At 37.4% G+C, this 27,570-nt stretch overlaps 1 pseudogene; it reads right to left on the bottom strand.

Moving 5' to 3' along the window:
* Positions 1–4,853: 4,853 nt before the first annotated feature.
* Positions 4,854–6,642, bottom strand: LOC102012691 (annotated as a pseudogene).
* Positions 6,643–27,570: the final 20,928 nt, after the last annotated feature.

The raw sequence follows: 27,570 nt of genomic DNA, 5'->3' as shown, positions 1-27,570 counted from the left end.
ATACATTCCTAAACCAGAAGGTACTTGAATACTACTTCATTCCTTCCTTTCTTACTAAACGCAGAAATGAATCTAAACTATCTGAAACAGAGAAAGCTACTTTACCACCCTGTGAGGAGTCATGCAGTATAGCTTGTCCCTCTAATTTCTCTGGCTGCCCATGTATCCTTAAAACCTAATCAAATGTTCTCTCTTGTCCTTATACCGATTTTCTTTCCTTCCTGTATCTACCTCCTGCAGTCTGAGAATCATTCTCCTTCTCTGTTAATTTTGAAATGCCTGGAAGCTAAGTGACTCTAAGCTTTCTTTGTCATGTTAGGGAGAATAAGAGAAGAGAAAGAGAAAACACAGACCACAGAGCATGAGAAAGAATAAACTTAAATCTTTAAAACAGTTACAGAGCATTTCACTTCACCGTGCCCACCACCTGGCACCTGTTCCCTGTTCAAAGCTAACACTGACTAATAATCAACACTCTCTTGAAAAGGAGAACAGAAATTAGGAAGCAAAGGAACAGTAACTGCCTTCTCAGCATGCTTCTATTATTCTAATGTTTAGTTGTAGTAGAAAAGTACAGATTATTTCACAGACCAAGAGTCTGTCAAAATGCCTTCTTATAAAATACCTACCAACACCACTTCATGTCAAGAATGATGTCATGGATGGCATCTGTTAGGGTTTGAACATTCTCAAACTTTCTTCCTCGGCTAAAATCCATGCCAAAAGAAAGAAAAAGGTGTTTAATATTACAATAGAAGGTCTTAAAAAACTTACTTAAGATATGAGAGGCCAGGGATATACCTCAGTGGAGCACTTGTCTAGCATGCACAAGGCCCTGGGATGATCCCTAGCACCACCAAAACAAAACAAAGCAAAATGTACTAAAGATATGATACTTAAGGTAGTTTGAAAACATTAAAAAGAACTGTTATTATTAATATTATTGCACACATATATCAGAAGCTTCCATTCCCATCAAATCTCCAACAGCTATATAAATTAACCTATGATAGGGCCAGTATTATGTCAAAAGAAACTTGCTTTCAGAATACACACAAGTTAAAGGTACCATCAACATTATTCACTGATTGTTGTTTTTCCAGAGTAAACTCTAGAATTTAATTCACAAGGACAGAAGTATTATTTGTAGAGAACAAAGAAGAGCTAGCAGGATGATTCTTAAGTAAAGGAATTCTATTACTTCTGCTAAGACTCAGACCCAAGGAGAAAGCAAATGCTCTGGAAGGTCTTCAATGGGTGTGATCAAAACAAAAATGGAACTCTTAAGTATCCAACTCATTTTGGAACAGAAAGACTAAAAACTATTTTGGGAACAATTATCTCAAGATTTTAGCCAAAACAAAGCCATATGAAAATTAAAACTAAGTAAACACAATACTCTTTCCTTTTCTAAGAGAGGAGAAGAGTTTTATTCTTCCCAGTAAACAGACAAGAAGCTAAGTTTCCTGTGGCAGTATCTACCAAAAAAACTGTGTTGTAATGTGGACTAAAAGGGCCAGCAACAGGCTTTCACACAGTGGCTGCATCTTGAGAGTACTCCCCTGATGAGTTCCTAGCTACCAGTATGTTGGGCCTGGTGGAAACGTCATGAGGACACTGCCTTGGGGACCGTGTCTCGTACCCAGCTCATTCCTTCTGGCTCTCTACTCCACTTGTTGCCTCCCAGCCGCCACAAGGTGAGCAGCCTTGCTCTAAAGTGCCCCTCCACCATGATATGCTGCCTCACCTCAGACCCACAGCAACAGATAGAGCCAACCAAACTTAACCTATGAAACACAGAGCCAAAACAAACCTTCCTACCCTTAAGATGTTTTTCTCAGCTATTTTGTGCCAGCAACAAAAAGCTGACTAACACACAATGGAACTGACCAGATATCATTTCAGGAAGCCACCTTACCAGTGCTCATGGAAGTCAAAGGAAACGTAAGTGAGGTGAGAGTTGTTAAAGAGCAGCACTTGTTTCAGGTAAGCATCACCAATAATTTTCTCTCTTCCTGTCTGGTTTACCAAATTAATAATAACCTGGGAGAGTGAAGAAAAAGAAAAAATTAAGATTAATTAGATGTCCGAATCATAATGTGACTTTTAATGACTTGGAATTTGTTTTAGAAATATTTTATAGCCATGCTTAGAAATTAATGCACTTAAGCATCAATTTTTTTCTACATTAAAATTTCATTTTTAATATAAATTTATACTTACGAGAATTGGTTTTTGTACTTCACTAAATAAAATATTATCAAACTCGTGTGTATCAAGAAATATTATCAAACTCGTGTGCATCTTAATAGTAAACAAAATGACACAATTTTATATTGAAAGAATTTGATGTGTAAACAAATACAAAAGAAAAAAGCATTACAGCAACCAGTTTTGTTTATTTTAACTATTTTATTTTTTTGGTACCAGGAATTGAACTCAGGACCTTGCGTTTGCCAGGCAGGTGCTGTGCTGCTGAGCTACATCTCTTGCCCCTTAACAATTTTAAAGATGCTTCACCAATAGGTACTTTTCTAGACATAAAGAAACTATCGCTGCAAAATACTGTTTACTTTTCTATGGAATAACTTCACAGGGTCAGATCTTAAGCCAGAAAAGTAAGGTTTATGCTGATAAATAAAACAATCTACAGATTCTTCCTCACAATTTATATACCTTAAAATTATAAAAATATCTTCCAAAAGGAGAAAGAATACACCTACCTGTGGCCTCCTAGGGTAAATCCCCAAAGGGACTGCCCTACAATCTGCAAGACTATCTCAGTGAAGGTGGATTAAAATCTAGGAAAAGAAGTAATTTATCTTTGGTGTATTTGCCTGATTCAAGTAGTTATCAGATTTATTATAAAGCAAGAAAACAGTGTGGAGATCAGATTCTTATAACCTAAATAGTAGTACCTGACTGTGATACAAATGAGCCATAAGAATAAAACAACTACATTAACTATCATTCCCAAATGACAACTCTGCCATTATTACTGAAAACTTTCATGTGCAGTTTTTACTCTTAGTAGACTGCATTTTGAAGATTTTGCTTCAACTTAGAGTCTTAAAGTCTGATAAGTTCCTTTAAACAAGAAGTCACATATAATGAATATAGCCCTAAACTCATAAGCTGGGTTCTGATCCATCCAGAATTAGTTGAGGAAGTATTGCCATTGAAAGTGATCTTTTTCCTGATACTGTCATGTTTCAAAATCACACAAGACAACACAAATTTTTCTCCAATCTTCCCTACAAATAAAAGTATGGGAAAATCTGATTACAGTAATATATTTTATGAGGAAAACATGTTTCTTGAAACTCTGTTTTCAGTTAACAGACAGGACTGATTAGAAGGTAAGAACCAAATTTAAGACCTGTTCATTTCTATAAGCAAAGAGAATGTACATAAAGTGAAATTCCGGTGAGTGTTTAAAAAACTTTTATAGGAAACTGGTTACAAGTGGAGCAGCTAAGGCACAGAAGCTTAACCATGTTCAGTCTCAAGGTGAAATTTAATACTATAGGTGGAGATAGAATTTAGGGCTCTGGTGTGCAGGCAGATGGGTGATATCATCCCAAGGAGAAAAATATGTTTATTTTGGTGTGCAATATTAATAAGATGTTTTTGAAATAGATAATATGAATTTTCTTAAAAATCCTCAGCATTTTTAGTTCTATGGAGGCTGAGGTTTCTAGATATTTTCACTCCAAAATATGAAATGGAAAGGGAGCTAGCTTTTAAATTTAAAAAGGACTAATCTTAATTTCAAAATGACCTGAGTTCATTCAACCTGAGGCTGAGGTTTCTAGATATTTTCACTCCAAAATATGAAATGGAAAGGGAGCTAGCTTTTAAATTTAAAAAGGACTAATCTTAATTTCAAAATGACCTGAGTTCATTCTGCATTATTATATAACCAACTGTACAGAGTACAAAGCCTGTGAAACAGCATAGGCCTCCGCCCTTCACCAAGCTCATACTGAGTGTGCTACCGTGAAACTGATACAACCGAATTTACTCCACACGTCTATAAAGTACAAGAGTGAACAAGATGTCTCTGTCTAATTTTTCATAAACTCAAAAATCTAAAGATGTCAAACAGCGAGATCACATATATTGTATGGTCTGAAGTAGCCCCACATCCAAGTATTACATTCATCCAACATGAAAACCTCTTTGTACTGAGACGTGGACTGTGAAATTTATATAGTTCCCATACACATCTTTCCCCATGTGTATGTTTTTGATCACAAAACTTTTAATCTCTTAAATTTGCATTCGTGAGAAGTCAGATAAGTTTCTGTAGTCATAATACAGTAGCACAGTATATTCTACATAAAAGTAAAACATAATTTTCAAGTTTGCTTTTAAAGTACTCCATGTGCTGTATTGTCAACTTTTACATTATAGAAAGCCACTATGAGTCATAATGATCTTTAGAAAAGATAAGCAGTTAAAGAAAAATGATTTGTTCAAGTATGGATCTACACATTAAGATATGCAAAAGCTCTTTAGGCACATTCAAACACAAATTTTTCAAAAATCGACTACCAGACATAAGAGGGATGGCAGAGGTACTTAGGAGGAATTTCAGAACAGAGACTACTTTATAAGGTAACTAGTATAGAAACTCAAAGCAGTTTTACATATTTTTGGTAACAAGTAATTGTCCAGCAAAATAGGGACAAAAATAAAATAGGTACTCACTCCTTATCACAAACAAATCAAACCCAGCATGGTGGTCCACGCCTGTAATCCCAGCACTCGGGAGGCTGAGGGAAGAGGATGGCTGTGAGTTCAAGGCCAGCCTGGGCTACAAAGTGAGCCCAAGGCTAGCCTGAACTGCAGAGTGAAACCCTGTCTCAAAAAAGGAAGAAAAGAAAAAAGAAAAAAGAAAAAAATCAAGTTTGTTCAAATACTCAGAAACTGAATTATAAAAACTATTTGAGAAATGTCATGGCTAACAGGTTACTTGACACATGTTGTGATCACTGTCAGCAGCAAAATCATCTCCATGTTCAAAGTATGAATTGATGTAGTCATTTTCTCTTGCTGTTCTTTGTCATAGTCTTCCTGGTCTGCATCATCATCTTCTTTACTTTTTTCTTTGCTTCCTTCTTTCTCTTCACCTTCCTCATCAGATTTTTCACCCATTACCCCTCTCTTCCAATTTCTTAATTTTTTTCAACACATCTGCAGTATTAATGAGTGAAGAGAGTCTGTCTGTTCCTTTTGTGTTTTTGGGTTTTGGGTCTGCTTTTCTGCACTTTTTCCTGGGTATCACTTCTCACGGGAGTCTTCTCCAGTCTGGTATGCACTCTTTGTACACCTGCATGTATTTTTTTACCAGACCTTTCAATATCTGGTTTTTCAATAAAATAAGTCTTTCTTTTCATTGTTCCTCTCAATTCCTGTTTCAAGGCCGTCATGGAATCTTCACTTTCTCCTGGTTCCAGTGGCACTGGCTTATGCTTTGTATCCTAAGGAAACAGCGAGGGTGGCCTCAACACGACATCAGGTAACTTTTCACCTTTGCCAAACCCACAGCCTCAATGTTAAAGGTACAGGCAGCACATCCTCTTCCTTTACTCCCAGCCATTAAAACTAGTTATACCAGAAGAGCAGGCAAATGCATATAGCCGAGGCTCGCCTTAAAATCGCTGGGATCCTCCTGCATCAGTCTCCTGAGTGCTGGGATTTCAGGCTTGTGCCATCACCCCTGGCTTAAATTCCTTCAAACTCTTGAGAATCCAGATTACTTTTTTTTAAACACAATCTGTTCTTCAAACGTCATCCAGCTCAGGAACTTGCACTTAAGGGTAGCCCTCAACTAAGTAACTGCATACTACCTGCTTACTAAGTCTCCAGGCTTGAGCAAAAGCTGTGCAACCCAAGTGCCGGCCAGGAAGCCCAGGGTGAGCGCAGCAGGCCTCCAGGGTCATGGGCTGCACCTGGGAGATACACGCATGGCCCTCCACATGGCCTGGGAGCCCAGAATTGTTTACATCAGTGGCATTCACAGCTTTTTTACACATTAGCAATAATCAGTTAGAACATACAAAGAAAATAAAAGGTCCTTTATAGCAGCAAATATCTAAAATTAAATTATCTAAAATAATTTTAAGAGAAATCTACATACTAAACATTACAAAACTACTGAAATACATAGAAGAAACCTGAGTAAGTAGAGATACATACTATGTTGCTGAAGGGCAAGATACAATATTGTAAAGATGTCAAGTCTCCCCAAATTAATCTATATATTCAACAATCTCAATAAAAATTCTACCAGGACCTTTATGGACTTGAGAAGTTAATTCTAAAATTCATCTAGAAGAGTAAATACATGGAAAAAATTTGGAAACTAATAATAATGGGGAAATTACCCCACTGGAGAGCAAAACATTCTATATAGCAATTTATATTGTACAACTGGTATAGAAATAGGTACTTGGTTCAGTAGAACAAGATTTACGGCACAGATAAAGACCTATGTCCATTGAGGATTCTCAGATATGGTAACTATGCCACTGTGGGCAAATATGGATCATTCCATCAATGGTACAGTACTGGGATAACTGTCCATCTATATGGGGAGTTTAAAATTGCTCCCTACATCTCACTAATTGCACACAAAATAAATTCTAGGTACATTAAAATTCTAAATATTTTTTCTTCAAATTATAAACAAGTTGAAAGAAAATTTAGGGTGCTATTCCCATAACTGAAGGCTGGGACATGACTTTCTAAGCCTGACATAAAAACCTGAAGGTATAAAGGAAAAGACTCTCTGTAGTTTAACTAGAATCATGCATATATAGTTTGGACTAATTTTTATTTTTGTAACTAAATTGTACGGCAAACCTATGATTTGGAAATACAAATTATTTTCTTGTTCCTTAAATTACTAACCAAGAAACCAAGTCAGATAAGAAATGAGACACCCCCACACCACCAAAAGCAAAAATCAGAAAGGCAGCTATTATAATGATAAACTTTAGACATGAAAATTAGATAATAATGTAGAGGTCTTCAGAACACCATAAAATGTGATTTTTAGATTGATAACAAAAATCAGAAAAACTTTCCAATCTATTTCTTACCCAGATAGTAAAATTAGTTTCCCATAAAATTCTGATAGCAGAAGAGTTGTGCTGATACTTTTGAAATAGTGGCACTCTTGCTCTTGCCATCTAATCTTGAATGCAGAAGTAATAAATCCACCTTTAATTAATCTCAAGGAGTTATATAACACGTCTCTTAAAAGTACCCTACTCAGTTCTGCCACATTTATATAAACCCAGCTTTGAAATGTGCAGAATTTTTTTGACACATGTCTACACTAACAGTGGCTTTGGTTTTTTTAAGCACAAAGAGGAAATGGCAGGGTTTAATTTCTTTGGTGTGTGTGCATATATATATACGTGTGTGCATATATATATGTGTGTGTGCATATGTGTGTGTGCATATATATATATATATATTATATATATATATCTGTGGGAAGAGAGAATGTGTGCATGTGATTCTGTATATATATATATGTGTGAATATGGTTTTAACCAGCCAGAGTATGATAAACTATCTTTAAATTTCTCCCCTGTGATTTGAGGGGAAAAAAAATGTATGTATAGCACTCCCCCTGCCTTATAATCAGCTTTTCCTTCAGTTTTGCAACAGGATATATTTGAAGGGAGTCCTATTTTAGAATATATCAGTCATTAGCAACAAAAATGTTTGCAGCTATTTCATATCTTCACCGTGGTCTGCCCCTCTTTATGTAGACAAACAGGTCTTCCCATCAATGCTTGCATATTATGTCAGAGTAGGAAAGAGCATAAAAACTACACATCAGGAAGCAAGAACTTTAAGGAAAAAGCCTCATAAGAGAATGTCCTAAACATTTTAAAATTCCTAAGCAAATCTCTGAATAATGACTCACCTTTGTGTGGAAGAGGCCAGTACAATTGGTTTTCTTCCATTAAAGTGTTTCCCACAAAAAAGTTTTTGCTGGTATCTTTTACAAACCCACCTAATTGTTAAATAAATTAAGCCTGTAGAACATCCCAGTTACCATTTCCAGCCCACAAATGTAGTTAACATCCCTGTTTAAGAGAGACTTTACACCTACATGTTTTAACTCTACCTATTTAATGGAGCTGGATGTTCAGTGTTGGAAATGGTCAATGTCAGTGTTGGTGGCTTGTGTTCATTTTGTTTACTGTGGAAATGATCAACCGGAGTAATCTGCTGTATGCTTATTACCTTCCATCTTTAGCGTTTTGTGTACTAACGCTATGTACTGCTCCTTTATTTACATATATATATATATATATATATATATATATACACACACACACAGACACATATACATACATATATATTATCAAAGTAAAAAAAAAAAGAAAAGACTGATAATAAAAACTTTTTAACTTGTATACCTGTGATAGTATACAAGGTAAAAAGACAAAACAAAGGACTACCCAGGAAAATATAATTGCAACATGAAAACTAATAATATATAGAGCACTATAAATTCAATAAAGAAAAAAGGATAAATTCATGAGAAAACATATATATGCCACTAAACACAAGCCTAGCTTTGTTAACCAATTTTTAAAGTAGAAAGTTAGTTTTCACCTATGTACAGGTAAATATGAATATAAATATAGGTAGCAGTGATGAATTAGGGGAAATAGGCACTGACTCCCAAGGTTTCTGGGAATGTGAATTGGTGTGGTCTTTTTTTGGGAGTAAAAGTTGTATGACATCAGCTTTAAATATATACACTGTTTGATCCAGCAATTTCATTTCTAAAAATTTGCTCTATAAAACATACAAGTATAAGAGGCTGGGGATTTAGCTCAGTGGCACAGTGCCTGCTTGGCAAGCGCAAGGTTGTGAGTTTGATTCCTGGTACCGGAAAAAAACAAAAACCAAAAAATAACAACAAAAAAAAAATACAAGTATCCCAAAATACATAAAAGATGCTTCTGGAGACTTTTTTTCATAGACTCTTGTTATATAGTCCAGGTCAGCCCTCCACTCATTATGTAGCCCAGGTTGCCCTCAAACTCATGATCCTCCTGCCTCAGCCTTTCAAGTGCTGGGGTTATAGGTATGTGCTGCTACACACAGTTGAGAAACTTTTTATAAGAGCAAAAAATAGCTATTATATTCTAAACGTCCACCAACGAAGTAGTTAATAGTCATGAGATCTTAAGAAAAAACAAGTGCAGCGCAGTATTTATGGTACAGCTATATTCTGATTAAAGTTCTGAACTGTGAATATGCATGTGTCAGGGGTTGTTACAGATGTCAAATCACTGGTTAATATCTCAAAATAAATCTGAAAGTATGGTAGCATGGTTCCAGAATGCCTGAACTGAGTGGTTCCCAATACTATCAAGAACATTATTGTGTCATTCTTTCCATCTTTTTTATCCTACCAGCATATTGTTATCTCTGGCTATTTCATTCAGTCTTGAGACAGATGCAGCACTTCCACATTAAATACAGACACAAGCACCACAGGGGGACTGTGGTTCCTGTATCTTTTTATTAGAGCAGGAAACCTTTCCTCAGCAGCCCCCCAGGGGACTTCTCCCACATCATACCTCACTGGCTAAACTGCCAATGAACACAAAAGGCCTACACCTAAATCAATCACTGGCAAGCAAGAGCCACGGTGCCACGACGTCTGAGTCACACTGACCATGGGCTCATCGCCCCGGAAAGCAATTACCCAGGAGAAGGAGGTAGATAAATGAACACTGTCGGGTATTGTTAGAAGTCAGGAAGTGTCTGCCCAATAAACACCTATAAAATTGATGTGAAAGCCCACAGGCAGCAGGGGTGAGTGTGGGAGGAAGTTATTTCCTCTGCTTACACACCTCAGTATTACTTCATTTTTATGACTGTGTTACATTAAAAATCCTTTGTAAAACTATTTATAGTTACATATATTAATACATGAACTTATTCACATTGTAAGAAATTAAAAAGTACATACGGTCAAATCTTTCCTGACCACAACCCAGCCCCTCAGCCCTCCCTGAGGTGCTACCACTCAGGTGTGTGTCACATAAATGCAGTTTTATATAAATGTGTGTGCCGTATATGTGTGGATAGAATAGATGGACGAGAACGACATATATGTTAATGACAGGATTTTGTTTTGTGGAATTTTCTTAAATGATAACATACCATATGCTATCACAGATTTTTCTGTTTTTCCTTCACAATGTCACTTTCCATCTACCTCATTCTTTTTAAGCATTTATAGTAAGTACTTCAGATGTACTATACTTTATTTACCCATTGTCCTCCAAATGATCAATTAGATTGTTTTTATGCTGTAATGAATGTTCTAAAGTGTGTTGATTGAACACATTCTCTCGGGTAGATTTAATTTCTCTTCTATTCAAATTCCAGTTGTTCCACATCTTGCCAGAACTTGGTAGTTCCCACCTTTTTTGTTTTAGCCATTCTGTTGACTCGTGGTTTTAATTTGAATTGGCGCACCTTTCACATGTTTTTGACTTTCTAGATATCTTTTTGCATGAAGAGTCTCCACAATTCTTTTTCCAGTTTTCTGTGGGATGGTACATCCCTTTTATGGATTTATAAGAGCTTCTAAATATTCTGTAGATATGAAACCTTTGCCATACATATGCATTGAAAAATCTTAAATATCTACTTTGTGAATTTCCTTTTCATTCCCTTAATGATGCCTTTCAATAAATAGGCGTTTTTATTTCATAGTCAAATTTACCAACTTCTTTCCTTATAGTTAAAGTCCTATTTATTTATTTATTTTTTTGTCTTTCGAGACAAGGTCTCACTCTACAGTTCAGACTGGCCTTGAGCTCACTTTGTAGTCCAGGCTGGCCTTGAACTTGTAATGATCCTCCTGCCTCAGCCTCCCAAGTGCTGGGATTACAGGCCTGCACCACTATGCCTAGCAGTCCTATTTAATTTTAACAGTTGTAATAAATGTCATTTGTAATATTTATGTTAATAAAGTTAACAAGTAATAAATTATAATATTTCAATAAAATAAATTTAACATCAAATTTACTAAATTTTTCATTATAGACAGTGTTTTTTTTAAAAAATAAGTGTTTCATAGGTTGGCATTACTCCTTATTAAGCAAATAATAAGATATGTAATATACAATCATACAATGAAAACAGAGGCAGACAATGTTACTGTTTTCGTAAGTTTCATACAAGATCCAAGGTCAAACAAGTTCTATATTACCCTTTAAAAGCTTTACTACTTAACTTCTCATATTTACATCAGTAATCTATCCCAAACCAATTCTGTCCACAATATATATCAAAAAGTAAAATTACTGTGTGGAAAAAAAGTGTGTTTAACTGAGATATTCAAAATTGCTATACCAACTTAATACTTCCAACATGTAAAAGGTCTTGTTTTTGCAGTTCAAATATCTGCCTTTATTACTTATCAAATTTCCTAATTCTTTTCAATATGAGAGTTGGCTTCCTATTTCCTGCTGTAATCTTAAGACTGCAGGAAACTTATGTATTAAATTGGGAAGAGCTGAAATCTACTGAATATTGAAACTTTACTTCCTGAAACATGGTATTTTTTCTCCATTTCAGTCAGGTTTTCTTTTATGTTCTTCTATCAAGTTTTTCTTTTCCATATACCTGGTATCTTTTTGCACGTTTATCATACTTTAGGTTACTGCTATTTCATTTATTATTGCTGTAAGGAAAATGCACTCATGGTATTACACTGAGACTCGGCCTTACTAATGGATAAAAAGCATTACTATTACACGTTAATCTTGCATCACAATTACTGTACTGAACTTTATTTCACTTAATAATTTTCAATTGATTTTGGTTTATACGATTGCATTTCCATATGTAAAAGTATGAATACAAAAGATGGCCGGAGAAAAAGAGATACATATAGATACTCAAAGATACACATCAATTACAATCTCAGTAGTGTTTCTTACAGATGACTTTCATTTTTTAGTCTAGATACATGTTAAATTGTAATAACTGTTATACATCTAATCTCTTTATCTAAAGGCAGTCTAAAGTAGCTGACTCACTGATTGTTCTTTAAAAATATTAAGAATATTCTTCGTGTCTACATTTTTCTAACATCATGACAAATGCTCTGTTCTGTAGAATCATGAATAGTACATGTTATTTTTTGTGAAATTTAAAGAAAAAGACATACAGTCATTTCTACAGATGAAGGAACATTGTACACTACATATCAAAGCGCACCTGTTTTTTGTAAATTTTCAGCTGTTCTTCGAAATGGGCACAGAAATAGGCAACAGTTTCCTTTTCACCTACAAAGAAGTGATACAAAATCTATTTTTCCTTCCCACGTTTAAGACAGAAATTAGTGTCTATTCTATCTTTATGCTTACTTTTAGATAATTTATTGACAACCTAAATATAAGATTGTCCAACCATCATTTTAAAATAAAATGCTAAGCCAAATATCTGTAATTTTTTCCAGTGAGACTAAACTGAAACATATCTGAAAGCATCAACTGTGAAATTATGACATTTAGTATTTATATATTCAGCCTACTTCTCAGAAAGTTTCATATGACTTATAACAAAAGAATAAAAATCCTTGCAAAACAATGATATTTAAAAATGAAGTTTTAGTAAATTCTCAAAGAATATAAATTAAGTCTTTAGGGAAAAATATACAACATTTTTTTTCTGTAATCTAATTAGATTTAAATGACTTAGCTATCCTAGGGCTAAAGTTTATTAGCACTGGAAGAGAAGAACTTCATTATTTCAAAAAACCTGAAGGATAGACATCTGAGTAAAGCTGCCTCATTAATTTTTGATAAATTCTATCTTCTTTGTAGACTTTCTACTTCTACAAATATTGGCCGTATCAGTCCTTTTCCCAAGTTAAACATTCAATAAAGTATTCTTCAAAGCAACAGCAAGTAAAAATCTATGACATAAGCTGTTTTGTTCAATTGGAGGAGAAACTTTTCTGTAGTAGTAATAATAAGGACTGAAACCAGGACTTCCATACATTAGGAAACTGCTCTACCACTGAGCTACATCCTCAACCCATGAAACTTTTAAATGTTCCATAAATAACTTGCTCTACTCCTATAATTATTATACAACTTTCTGTTACGGTTCACAGTAAGATTTGTTGGGGGTTTTGTTGTTACTGTTGTTTTGCAGTGCTGGGGATCAAACCCAGGGCAAGTCCTCCACTGCTATGCTAGGCAAGTCCTCTACTACTGAGCTCCATTTCCAGCCCTAAGTGTTACTGTTCTGCATGAAGAATCTGGAAAGCAAACCCAAACCTACCAGTTATCTAATTTTAAAAAACATATTCTCTCTGAAATTATCAATTTACAAACCGAGTAACTGACATGCTTACTTTTGTCCAGCCGAGGTCTTGGATTATATCGATACCCAACCTGGCTCCAAAACACAGGCACAGAGCCGCGTGTTTGAATAAACGACAGTGTGTGATTATGAACATGAATTAACTGCTCAGTCTCCACATAATTTGCAACATTTCCATTTTTATCAACTCCTCTTCGTTTATAGCGCATTCCTGAAAGAAAATTAAAACAGTAACACCTTTAAAATTATCTGACTAGATTACGCTTCCTGATCAAATGTATGTCCTCCAGGAACGCCTTGGGGATCTTGTGTGCAACTGGCAAGCAGAACAGTATCAACTTACCCCAAATCATAACTGTATGCATCATTGTTTTTAAAAAGCTGAATCTAAAATAGTTCTCCTGGAGTGAAAGAGAAGGGTTTTCCCAAAGGTATTAGCACTCAGGAAGAACTTACCACTGTGATACAGGCTGTCAGCTGGAACACTAGTATTTAGAAGCACATCCCGAGTGATTTCCCCTGCATGTATATATTTCTTTTCCCCTGTATGTATATATCTCCTTTTCTGGCTCATTTTGCTAAGTCATCCCTATTCACTCCTTTGAAAATTAGTCCCTAATTATATCACAGTAGTTAGAATCACCAAGCACTTTAAGGCCAACTGCGCTTCCAAGACTGTCATAAGCATCTCAACACATATGCAGCTTTTCCTTTCTTTTGAGACATGGTCAAGAGATGTATTTTAGGCTGGCCTTGAGCTCACAGCGATCCTCCTGCCTCCTCCTCCTGAGTGCTGGGACAACATGTACGCACAACCACACCCGGCTTCCAGCCTCATCTGGATTTGATTTACATGCTCTTATAGCTCTTCTCACCTGCTCTGTGCCTACTCCGCCGTGAAATAAGAGCCACTAGAAATCGTGGGTGAATGTCATCTACACAGGTGGACTCCTGAGGGGGGGTCTCTGGGCTGCTTTTCTCATCGTCAGATGGTTCATTGTAATTAACCACAAGCTCTTCAATCTGCACAAAACCTTGGATAAGGGGAATAATCCAAAAATCCACATCTGGTGTCTGAAAACAAAATAAGCATTATGTTGTTTATGTTCCGTACAGCACTGCTACTTCCTTAAACCCAAACAACAGTCAGCACATATGCACCAGAGTATTAGAGGCAGAAACCTTCCATTCTTCAACCATATTTTCTTCTTATGGAATAGTAAGGGAGGAAGGGAAGGAAAAAGAGATTTTTCTTTTCTTCATGATGATCATTCAAAAAGCTGACTGAGAAGGAATATAGCATAGGAGCTGTATTGCCTGGGTATGAATCCAAGTTCCACCACTCACTAAGTCATAGCAGGAAATCACCCTTACCATGCCGCAATGTCCTCTGTGAAACAAGAATAACTAACATCTCATAAGGTTGCTGTGAAAATTAAATGACTAATACACGTAAAATGTTCAGCCTGCCAGATAGTATTTACAAGAGGGAAAAGCTTAAAAGTTAATTCCTTTTTTTTTTCTTTGTTTTTTTTTTTTTTTGTATATTATTGTAAGTTATCAGTTTTAACTGGTAACGTAAAAATGCTTGGACAAAAACTCTGCCAAACATATTGGAGCTCCATACTGTCTGCATATAGGACAAATATTCATCACAGACATTTATTGTTCCTTTGTTTTGGTGGTCATAGTTTGATGAGCATCACAAATACAGGTAAGAATAAACTCATGTTTTGTTCTTAATAGAAGCATGACAGGTATCTGGTTGAAGACACTAGTATGTAAAGTAAAGGTCATTTATACATGAACTACCACTAAGAGGGAGAAACTGAAAGAAGAAAAACTTCTGAAAGGCTAAGAAAAAAGTAATATATGATCTATTCAGCTATCTGTTTGTTTTGTTTAGTGCCCAACATGGTAAGTGGTACACAGCAGGCCTTCTTTCAAATATTTGTTGATCGAAAGAATAAACTGCCTTTGGACAGTAATAATTCTCCAACATGTGACAGTGAGGGAAGAAAGTTATCAAACAAGAAAGAACCTCATGCAATCATCTCATGATAGCCTGTGTCTTCTAAGTCAAATATCGGCAGTAAGAGAACGACCTTAGAGATCTGTCTACTCCAAGTTCCAGATGAGAAACAGAGGAAAGAGAAGGTAAAAGAGTGGTATCATCACAGGAAAACTGGACTTTTATGATTTTCAGTGTGTACAAACAAAATAACTCTTCATAGAAACTCAGTGGACATAGCACTAGAGCCTTAAGCTGCAAGTCTCTCATGGTACCTGCTAGAAAGATAGGCTGGTGGAAGAACAGTGGAACCATAAACTACCTTAAAGTAACGCTTTGATTTTTTTTCTAGCTAACGACTCCCTTCCATAAGGGAAATTATGTGCCAGGCGTGGTGGTGCACACCTGTAATCCCAGCACTTGGGAGGCTGAGGCAGGAGGATTGTTGCGAGTTCAAGACCAGCCCTGGCTACAAAGTGAGCTCAAGGCCAGCCTGAACTGCATAGCGAGGCTTCAAAATGACCAAAAAAAAAAAAAAAGGGAAATTATTATGACGAGATTTTAAATTTTATCTTCCTGCAATGAAAAAACATTTGCTTAACAACGATAAGTAACTTAGGACATTTTAGAAACAACTACTCACACCAATCTCAGTAAGATCTTGTATCATATATTTATTCCAAAAAAATCGATCGTCAACCTAGAAAAGGCAGAGGAAAAAAACAGTTCAGAAACACACTATTTCAGCGTTCCTATAAAGACAAAATAGGCCATCAACTGCTTTAAAGACAAGCCCTGCTCCGAGCTGGAGTAGTACCTTCTGCCACAGGGGACAGCCGTCTCTCTCCCCGGTGCTCTGCCTCTGCACCGAATTGGTCAGGTCATAGGTCAAGCTATAGTAAAAGGATTCTGAGTCCATGAACATCTTCAGCAACTCCTCAAGTAATCTTCTCTCCAATTTCTCCTTTTCTTTGCTCTCCTTAACCTGTAAGAAATCAGCCTACTATTACTGCAGAATTAAATGTAAAGTATATGGACAATACATGATTTCCAGTGAGAATATCCCAATAATCCCAAGGACAGGATGAGACAGTATTTTGATATAACAAATGGCTTGAAAATAACTTTACTGGCAGAAAAATTTCTGTTCAAAGTAAGATTAATCAAAGATTAATTCAAATTCCGTATCCATTAGAGTCTTACTTTTTTTTTATTTGGAGCAGACACATTGGACTTAATATTCGTAAAGGTCTTCAGTAGAAACTTGGACTCATCAGGAGATGGTATAATCTTCTCTGGTTTGTTAATCCCAAAATGATGCTTCTTACAGAGCTAAATTATTAGGGAGAGAAAGATGATTCTTTATTTAATATGTGATTCTTCAATGTTCATGTAGGAATGTAGAAGTAAAGGCTATAGCTCATATATTTGGGTTAAAAGTACCCCCAAGAGATAGCAAAATAACCAAACAAAGTAGGTAACAAGCACAGATGTGGTCTCAATGATTAGACAGTCACAGTGGAGATAAAGCAAAAGATATACCTGGGATTTAGAGACAGAAAATTCAGGTTACAACTATAAACACAACAAGTTTTTATATAAAATTTTCTTTTCTAGCTTCTTGAGACAGGGTCTTGCTTTGTAGTTCAGGCTGTCCTTGAACACACTATGTATCCCAGGCTGGCCTTGAACTCACAGTGATCCTCCTGCCTTAGCCTCCCGAGTGCCAGGATTATAGGTATGTGCTACCATGCCTGGCTAATAAATTTTTATCTAATATAACTGAAGGATAAAATATTGTAAAATACATATTTCCTATATTTCAGCGTCATTACAAGTATCTGCTCTATACATTTAGTCATGCTAATTGCTTTGGTTAAGATTTCTTCAGTCTGTTCTATGGGGAATCTTAAAAGATGGACATTCTGAGCACTCCCTCTTCTATCCTCATATGTACTAGTGAAATCAGCATCTTAACATATGATCTAGGCCCAGAGATTAGTTAGGTATAGAGAAGTAATAGTGAGGGGACCCAGGAAGGTAAAGAAGAGGATGAAAATGTGGCTGAGATAAAGAAGGGCACACAGAGAAGGCTACCTGGTTAGAGTCAAAGGTTTTACATGTAATTCCACATGGCTCAACATGCAAGGTAAATATTCTGAAATGTACAAAAGCTTTTCTTTTCTTTTTTTTCTTTTGTACCAGGAATTGAACTCATGACCTTCTGCTTGCCAGACAGGTACTGTGCCACTGAGCTATATCTCCGGTGTTATGGTTTGTGTCTGTGTGTCCCCTCAAAGCCTCATGTGGTCATGGGGCAGGCTTTTAGAGTTTGATTGATTATGGGTGTGAGAGCTACACCCACACCCGCCCTGGGGTGGATAGTTTGCATATGTAAGGGAGAGGAAGAGGCTGCTTGTGGCCATTCCTCCCTTTTTTAGTGTTTGTTGCTCTAGTATTCTGCCACCCTGAGCTGTAGCTCTCTGCCATGTGCCACTCTGCCTTGTAACCTGCCAAGTATGGACTGAAACCTCCACAAACTGTAAGTGAAATAAACCTTTCCTTCCTTAATTTTGGGCGTAAAGTATTTTGTCCCAGCAACAAGAGAAAGTAACCAAGACACCCGGCCACCAATTCCAAGTTTTAAACACACTAGTTTTATTGCTACACTCTTAGTGCAAGACTCCTCTATTAAGAACTAATTTTTTTTCCTTCTAAGTCAAGAACTAAATTATTAAATGCTTATTATGAGTGTCTCAAGAAATAATGATTAACAGATGATGAATGAGAACAAAAGCTAGTTCAAACTCTGATAAGAGGGGAAAATACTGTGTTTTCTCCAATTGGGATGTAGAGACCAATAACTAGACTAAGTTTACAAACACACTAGAGTCTCCAGCGGATTCTATGTGTTCTCAAAATTATGACTATCAAATACTACTCACATATATTTCACAACACACATGCAACTTTAAACTGCTCTTGCCCTACCACTAAAAGCAAGGCAACTAGCAAGGGGGGTAACACATGGGTGCAATCCAGGTGAACAGGAAGCTGAGACAGGAGGACAGAAGTTTAAGCCCAGCCTGTGTCCCTCTTACTGCGTATCACTCCCATCAGCAGACAAGCATGTTGATATTTTTCTCCCTTTAACAGCTCCACATGACCACACTTCTTCAACCAGCAAGTGTCCCATCAGTGTATGCCTGTCACCGCCTCCAGCCTCATTTCCCACTCTCACCAACCCGTTCCAACGTGGTTTTGCCCCCTCACCACTCTCTAAGCTGCTATTTCAGCAGCATCAATGACTTCCACTCTGCTGAACCAATTGGTGTTATTTCCTTATCTCTCAGGTGCATCTGCCTTGTTCACTACCCCCTTGTCCTTTCATACAGCTCTTCAACTGGCTTCCACTAGTGGCTCCTGCTCTATCTCTTTGATTCCTTTCTAACTACTCGACTTCTTAATGTCTAAGTAACTCAAGGTTCAGTCCCTGACAGTCTTCTCTATCTACATTCCCCCCTCAGTGATTTTTATTCAGATATCACTCGTATGTCAAACCCTCCCTCCCAAATAAACATTACCAGCCCAGCTCTCATGAGGAAGTCCACCTCACTTACTCTAAAATTTCTACTTGGATTTATACTGCACATCTCAAACTCACATGTTTAAAACAAGATCCCCAGCACCCCTACACGTTCCTCACCTCCTATTACTCTTCTCCCTCGTTGATTCCACTTCATCACCTCAGTGCCTTGCTGTTCTCTAAGATGCCAAGAGGCTCCCACCTCTGGGCCTTTACTCTGCCTCTTCTCTGCCCAGACGTTCCTCCCCCAGACCTCACCACAACCTCCACTCTTGGGCATGCCTACTACACTTCACTGTGTTCAATTTTTATTTCCATTAACATTTATTGCTTCCCAACACCTGCATAGTTGTTTAGATCTAAAAAGTTTAGATCTAAAAAGGCCCCTAAAAGTCTTGTGTACTCAGAAGTTGGACTTTTGGAAGGTGACTGGACCACAGGGGCGCCATACTCATCAGTGGATTAATCAGTGATGAAATAGCTGAATGTGCTGTTGGGAGGTGAGGCCTGGTGGAAGGGGCCGCTGGGAGGGTGGCCTGGAAGGGAGAACTCTTGTCCCTGGTTCCTCCCTTCTTCATCTTCTTTGCCACCTGGTTGCCGTGTGTTGAGCAGTTTTCCTCTACCAGGCCCTTCTTCCATATTGTTTCTGCCTTGAAACCAACCAACCATGGACTGAATTCTCTGAACACCATGAGCCAAAATAAATCTCTCTTCCTTTAAATTACTGGTTGTAGAAGGGGACAGGGAGAGGAGGGGAAGAGGAAATTTTAAAAATTAGGATGCGTCATGTACCTGTACCAACTCCCCACAATGGAGGTAACCATTATGTACCGCAAAACTATACTAATAAAAAATTTTTAAAGTTGTGACTCAAAAGACTAAGGGATATTAACTGCATTCCTGATGATATAATTAAATAAATTTTAAAGTTTTAATATCTGCAAATAAATAAAATTGTAGATGTTGGGTATTTTGTCCCAGCCATAGAAAAAGTAGTATCATGTTCACACATATTGTCTGTATCCCACACACAAGCTTTTTTGTAGTACTAGGGATTATACTGAGAGCCTTCACATTGACCTATATCCCCAGCTCTTTTTAAATTATTTATTTTGAGACAAGGTCTCACAAATGGCTCAAACTTGTGATCCTCCTGTCTCAGCCTCCCAGAGAGCTGGGATTAGACGCATGCACCACTATGCCCAGCTCTGCCTCTCACTTCTATAATGTAAGCTCTATAAAAGGGGGACCTTTGTTTTGTTGACTCATATCCCCAGTGCTGAAATGGAACTGGAGGTCTCAATAAAGATTTGGTAAGTGAGTGGACTTTAATGGTGCAAATACAATGCAACAGATTCATACATGAGGCATACAGGTAGTCCTGTGAGGACCACTGCCCCACCCCTTTTCTTTCCTGTAGTGTCCACTGGGGCAGCAGAGATGCAGTTCAGAAAGATACTCTCCCACTACTCCTCTGTGCTGCTTTGCTTGTGAAACTAAGCAATGGTTGGTTAACAAATTTATGTAAGATATTTTTAATTATCAAGTCATGTCAACAACACTTTCTTTTAAAAATCTGAAAATCCATCCTAAACCTAGCTGTATATGGCTGCAATTTTTATTTTATTTTATTTTATTTTCTGGTACCTGGAATCGAACTCACAACCTTGAGCTTGCCAGGCAGGCGCTGTGCCGCTGAGCTAAATCCGCAGCCCGAAGGCTATAATTTTAATATTCAAAACAGGATATTAGGCATTTGTCAGACATAGTTATGCCTTAAAGGCATTCAGGCCAAAACTACTCTAAAGAGCTACTCATTCTAAGAAGTAACCTTGTGATAGCATGCGTAGTCTGCACCCACACCATCTTCACCCTCAGGATAGGAGTCTCTTTTTCGCACCAAGGCAAGCTTTTGGCTGCATCTCTTCTGAGATCAGGTCTTCCTGTCTCTTGTCCCAACCTCTCTTCCTAATACTCCTTTTCCTAACACCCACCAATATGTTCACATGTGCAAGATTTTTTTAGAAATCCATTCTGCAGCCCTGGAATCTACTCTACGAGTCAGCAGAGCATATATAAATAGTGTCACCCCACTGTTATTGTGGCGACTCTAGTCTGACTGAGGTGGACCTAAGTGTGAAAACTCCCAAGAAACTACCCAGGCAGAGTGAGACAGTGAGCTCCTCAATTCCAAGAAACAATACAACATGCCCTGTCTCTCAGAATGAGGCATTAAAGACGACTCCATGCTGCCTCACTCTCAGGTTCCTCCACACCGATCTTGGGATCTCTGGTTTCTTCCAGCCGGCTACTCCTTGGTCTCCTTTGTTGGTATCTTTCTGTGTTTGTTTATGTTCCATTTCGGCCTTATTCTCCTGCTCCGTGCTCTGTCCAGGAAATGTCACTCTCTTCTTACTTTAACTACCACTGAGTTTAGCTTCACTCTTTCACCATAAGCTCAAGACTTACACATGACACCCCCTACACCAAAACACTCCTCTTTCAAACTCACCATCTCTGAAACTGATCAACAGCTGCTTCTTAAATCTTGTTCCTTCTTTGGTAAGTCTATTCCAGGTGAGGACTATACGACCCACAGCTCACTTAAGCAAGGAACCTGTGAGTCATAGTCCATCATTTTCCTTCTCCTTCCTGAGGTCTCTCCTGTCAACCCCACCACCTCACACTCTTTGCTACTGTGGTCATTCAGATCCTTACCTTTTGTCCAGGCCAGCATTTCTCAATGGAAGTAGCAGGCAGGGGAGTCTTTCCACAGGATTATTCCACTCGGTACAGAAAACTCTCATGGCCTCCTTCTACGAGCTGAAGAACTCCACCCAAGCACCTGTCTTCCTGTACTAAGTGCAGCTGCAGGCTCCCACCTCCCATGAAGCCCCAAGTCCTCTTTACCATGGAAGGCCCAATTCCCACCAACCGCTGTCTGCTGCTGGATCCACACCCAGATAGCTGAAGGTTTCAGTTTAATCTAGCATGGAAATTCTCCTTCTAAAGCCTGGCAATGTCATTTATATTTCTTTTTGAGACACGGTCTCACTATGCAGTCCAGGCTGGCCTTGAGCTCACTTTGGGTGCGCCACCATGCCTGGTCTTTTGTATTTCTGTTATCTACTCTTATCTTGGGCTTGACACAGAGTTGCTATAGTACCACCATCCCTTAACTTCCTTATCTACAACCCTAAAGATCCAAAACACTCTTAAAACTGAAAGTTTCTTTTAAAGTTTGTTTAAAACTCATTTAATAAAAAACAAAAACAAAACAAAAACAAAAACAAAAAAACCCTCATTTAATGGCAAAACATTCCTTGCATGAATAAGAGGATGTAAATGAGCACCATTTATCTCCTTTAGCATGAATGTGCATATGATTCTTTAAGAAATATTCATGTAACCTGGTGTGGTGATACATGCCTATAATCTCAGCACTTTGGGAAGCTAGGGCAGGAGGATCCCAAATTCAAGTCTCACCCGGGCAACTTAGTGAGATCCTGTCTCAAAATATAAAAAGGTCTGGGATGCAGATTAGTGGATGCCCCTGGATTCAATCCCCAAAATAATACCAAAAAAGAAAATAATAATAATGAGTTATGTTGTAGGGTAATGCTCCAGACTAACTTGGGGTATACATATATGAAATCACATTTGAAAACATCCCACAGAAACTGAGTTCTAAAACAACTATGGTCCCACAGCAGTCACAGAAAAATTGCACATCTGTCTAACAGACCACAAATTCTCTGTACCACACTAACCAGGAGTCTTTCTCAGCCTTTTAAAACGGATTTTTCTAAATAGAAACTGACTTGTCCACTTACTATAAATGTAAATATTTCCAAAGTATATTTTAGAATCTGTTACATAGTTATTCTCAGGCAAAAAAAAATGTGGACCATTATCTTGCCAAAAAGGTTAAAGTCAATCCTGCCAAAAAATAGGAATAGAGAAAATTACTTCTCGGGATCCTTTCCAGTCCTAAGATACTTTGTTTAGGCTTGAGACAGCTCTTGGGACAGTAGGATCATCTTCTCTTTTCCAGAGCCCAGCCAGTTCTGTACCGGCTGTGGTTAAACCCTTCTCAAGATTTTGATATGCTTGGTCTCAAAAAGAACACCTCCACAAACTCTAGATACTCTCCTACTTTTTGTATTACTTTCCAAACTTAACATTTCACAACCAAAATTAAGAGCTGCTGCAGCTGCTGCTTAAGAAAAGAAATAATTTTACTTTAAATGCTGGTATCTCTGTCCATCTGGATATAAAGTTTTAAACAGATGTCTGACAGGAAACTATGGAAAGTGATATGGTTCATCTATTAAGGCAACGAGATACAGCAAACAAGACATGTAGACATGAAATGTAAGCCTATAAAACTTTAAGGGTATTTTTTTTTTCAAAAGAAACACACCTATGTTCTCCTTTATTTGAACCCTACAAATTCTTTATATAACCTTATATATGTCATTTTTAAAAAAATGGTACAGTGTTGGAAAAAAAAATGGCCTAACAGTTCTTCAAAAAGTTAGTTACCTACCATTTGACCCAGCAATTCCATTTCCAGGCATACACCCAAGAGGAATAAAAACAATATCCACTAAAAACTTCTATGCAAAATTGTGACAGCATTATGCATAATAGCTAAAAAGTAGAAAAAAATCAAATTTCCATCAACTAAAGATGGATTTTTTTTTTTTAAATGTGGTGTATTCATACAGTGAAATATTATTTGGTCCAGGTGTGGTGGCACATGCCTGTAATCCCAGCACTCGGGAGGCTGAGGCAGGGGGATCACTGCAAGTTCGAGACCAGCCTGGGCTACAAAGTGAGCTCAAGGCCAGCCTGAACTGCACAGGGAGACCCTGTCTCAAAAAAAAAAAGTTATTTGGGAATAAAAAGGAATAAAGTATTGGTATATGCTATAATAGGCACAAACCTTGATAACACTATTCTTAGTAAAAATCACTTACAAAAGGCTATATATTGTATAATTTTATATATATGAGATGTCCAAAAGAGACAAATGCATAGCAACAGAGAGGAAATTAATGGTTGCCTAAGACTTAGGGAGCTAGGCTTTGGGAGAAAAGGAGGAATGATTGCCAATGATTAGGAAGTACCTTTTAGAGGGTGACAAAAATATTCTAACACTGATTGTGGTAATGACCATAGAATTCTGTGAATATACAAAAACCACTTAATTATACATACTTTAAATGGGTGAATTATGTAAATTATGGTATGTGAATTATATTTTTTAAGCTAGCAAAAAATAAGCCTGAGGAAAAAGATAACTGAAGCAGGAAACTAGAAATTCTGTTAATATTAGACTCTGAAATAAAATTACAGAAGACAGGGTAGGCATTAGCAAATCTGAGAAAAGTGGCCATACTGAAGAGCTTTGCGCATGTAAGACAGGTAAATAAAATAAAAGGAGTTAACCCAGGCACAGCGGTGTCCACTTATAATCCCAGCACTCAGGAGGCCGAGCAGGAGGATTGCTGTGGGGGTTGAAGGCCATCCTGGGCTACGAAGTGAGTCAAAGATCAGCCTAAACTACATAGCAAAATCCTGTCTCAAAAAAACAGAACAAAACAATATGATAATAATAGAAGTAAAATGGAAAAATATGTGGAAGTGTAAAACGAAACCAATTCTGAACAATTTGAAAATAATATTAGTCCTCTCAAGCAGACAGTTCAAATGGAAATGACCACTAAAACTGGAGTCTTAACTCCAATAACTCTACTAACTCCAGGATAATTTAACTAGAATATTTAGCTAGAATCTTAACAAAGATTATTTCTTTTTTTTTAACAAGAATTATTTCTTTACAATTTACTGTATTAAAAAAATTCAGTGTATAATCAGAAAAATATAACTTGATTAAGCTCCTAAAAGCTTTTTTTAAATGGAGTGATATGGAAATTTACATAAGCATACCAAAGATTTAAATTAGCATGCGAGAAGATTAGAAAGAAATTTGTAATTTTCAATTTAGCTCTCTTTGCCTTTCCTATTGTTCACTGTTACAAGCTCTTTTACCATAAAACAAGATGAAACCGAGAAGTGCAAGTGCAAATTTCTAAAGTTATAATCATTTGAGAGAAAATGTACTAAACTATTCACTAAGAATCTGGAAATACTTTCTCTATAGCTACTTTTACCCTCAACTAACATATATTGCATATATTCATTGCATATATTGCATATATTCTACTCCTGAGAAAAAAAAGAATCATAATCTTTTTTCTTTTATTTTTGTTTTTTGTTTCAGACAGGGTCTCCCTATGTAGTTCAGGCTGGCCCTGAACTCACTATGTAGCCTGAGGTGGCCTTGAATTCACAGCAATCCTCCTGCTTCAGCCTCCTGAGTGCTGGGATTACAGGCATGCACCACCATGCCCAGCAAGAACCATAATCTTTGATGGCCCTGCTAAGTATAATAGTTTACAAAGCCTGAGAGCTGTAAAAACACTGAACCTTGTGTGTGTGGGGGGAAACCTCATTTTCATTTTTATTTGAAGATAATCTTTTCCTTAGACTATCAATAAAAAATGTAAACAATAAGGAAATTCTTAAAGCTTTCGTACTATTCCCATGTTTAAACATTACATGTAAATGTCATTACCGAAGTTTTTTCTTTATCCCATTTATAGTCAGCCAGGCACTAGTTTAAAAACTGCTACAGAATAGTGGCCACGAAGCACATAAGAAACAGCCCTGAAAAGTCCCATCATGGTCCCAAGCTTCTCTTGATGAGGCTGACATTTAATTTCCCCAGGGCTGGGAGTGCCAAATGTGCAAACTGATGACCTCACAGATAGACAAGGTACTGATGAGTTGCTTCCCTTCTCCAAATCTCACCAGAGACCCCAGAATTAATGCTCAAGCCTGGGTGCCAGCTCAAGGGTGCTCATCCTCAAGAGAAAGGTCAGTGACAACAAGCTATGCCATATATATGTCAGCAGAGCCATCCAAAAGATTCTGATGACAGGTTCAAACCATGCCTGGTGGCACATGCCTGTAATCCCAGAATCTGGGGAGCTGAGGCAAGAGGACTGCTGCAAACTGGACGCCAGTCTGGGCTACACAGTAAGTTTAAAGCCACACACACACCAAACAAACAAAAGAACAAGAAGACAAAGACAAACCCTACAACAATAACAAGAAAACCAAAAAACAAATTTATAGGCTTAGGAAACACAATTTTTGCTAGTCTGTCTGCTCCTTGTAAGTTGGGACTTCCCCAACTTAATGAAAATTTGAGTTGTGAACTTTCACAGATATGAAGAGACCTTGCATTTGGTGTCTTTAGGCTTTACACTGTACATCTGTGTCACGTGTATAAGACTTTGTCAGACTTACAAATGAATCTGACTTACGAATGTTCTCCCTGTATGGAACTCGTTCATGAATGGGGAGCCTACCATAAATAAAAATTACACAAACCTGCCATTAATTAGCCTATTTTTCCATCTAAGTTTTTAAAATAGTGAATCACTAAGTTTATGAATCAGGAATCATGAACAGCGTCCTACCACTGTTACTAATGAAAAAATGAAGGGGCTGGGGATTTAGCTCAGCGGTAAAAGCGCCTGCCTGGCAAGCGCAAGGTCGTGAGTTCGGTTCCCGGTACCGGAGAAAAACCAAAAAAAAAAAAAAAAAAAAAGAAAAAATGAGAGGTAGTCTAAGTCAGATGTGATGGTGCATGTCTATGATCCCAGCACTCTGGGAAGCTGAGGCAGAAGCACACAAGCTTAAGCACAGCCTGGGCAATTTAGCAACTTAGTGAAACACTGTCTCATGAGTGCACGAATGAATGAACTTATTGACTGATTAATTAATTAATTAATTAATTAATGGAAGGGGGGCTATGGATGCAACTCAGTGTAAAAAAATACCTGGGTTCCATTGTCACTATCAAAAAAAAAAAAAAGTGGTACGCCAAATTCCTCGATCACAAGCCTCTTAAATTCACTTACTTGTCAGTTTCATAAAATTTGATTGTCAAATTTCTAGTGAAATCCAAAGCATAGAAATGGCTTTATTTTTACTTATTTTTTTAAAGTAATTTATAACTCTGTCCCCAAACTCTCTCCCTAAGAACTCATCATGAAAATACACATATTGAGTTGTGGGAGAGTAAACTTTGTGTTATCATTTATTTGTTTATTTAGGCAACTGGAAGGCAGCTCAGGGATACGGAACCAGACTGCCCACGTCCACATTAGGATCCCACCCTGTACCAACTGCATGACTTAACCTTGGCCATTCTTCTTTTCATTGCTTTTCTCTTTTCTTTCTTCCTTTTTTTTTTTTCAGTACTGGGAATTGAATCCAGAGCCTTCACACTGAGCCTTTTAAAAATTTTTCTATTTTGAGACACAGTTTCACTACCTTGCTCAAATTTGTGATCCTAACTCAGCCTCCCAGTACGCTAGTATTATAGGCATCCACCACCACACCCAGGTTGGGCTTTGATTTTACCTGTAACAGTGCCCATCATACAGGGTGGTCCTGAATATAATAATCTATGCACCACACAAGGCCAGCCCAGCACATC

The sequence above is a fragment of the Chinchilla lanigera genome, unplaced genomic scaffold, assembly GCF_000276665.1.
Source record: "Chinchilla lanigera isolate Chin_1 unplaced genomic scaffold, ChiLan1.0 scaffold00150, whole genome shotgun sequence".
In the NCBI taxonomy this organism is placed as follows: domain Eukaryota; kingdom Metazoa; phylum Chordata; class Mammalia; order Rodentia; family Chinchillidae; genus Chinchilla; species Chinchilla lanigera.
This window is presented reverse-complemented; position numbering and strand designations above follow the sequence as displayed.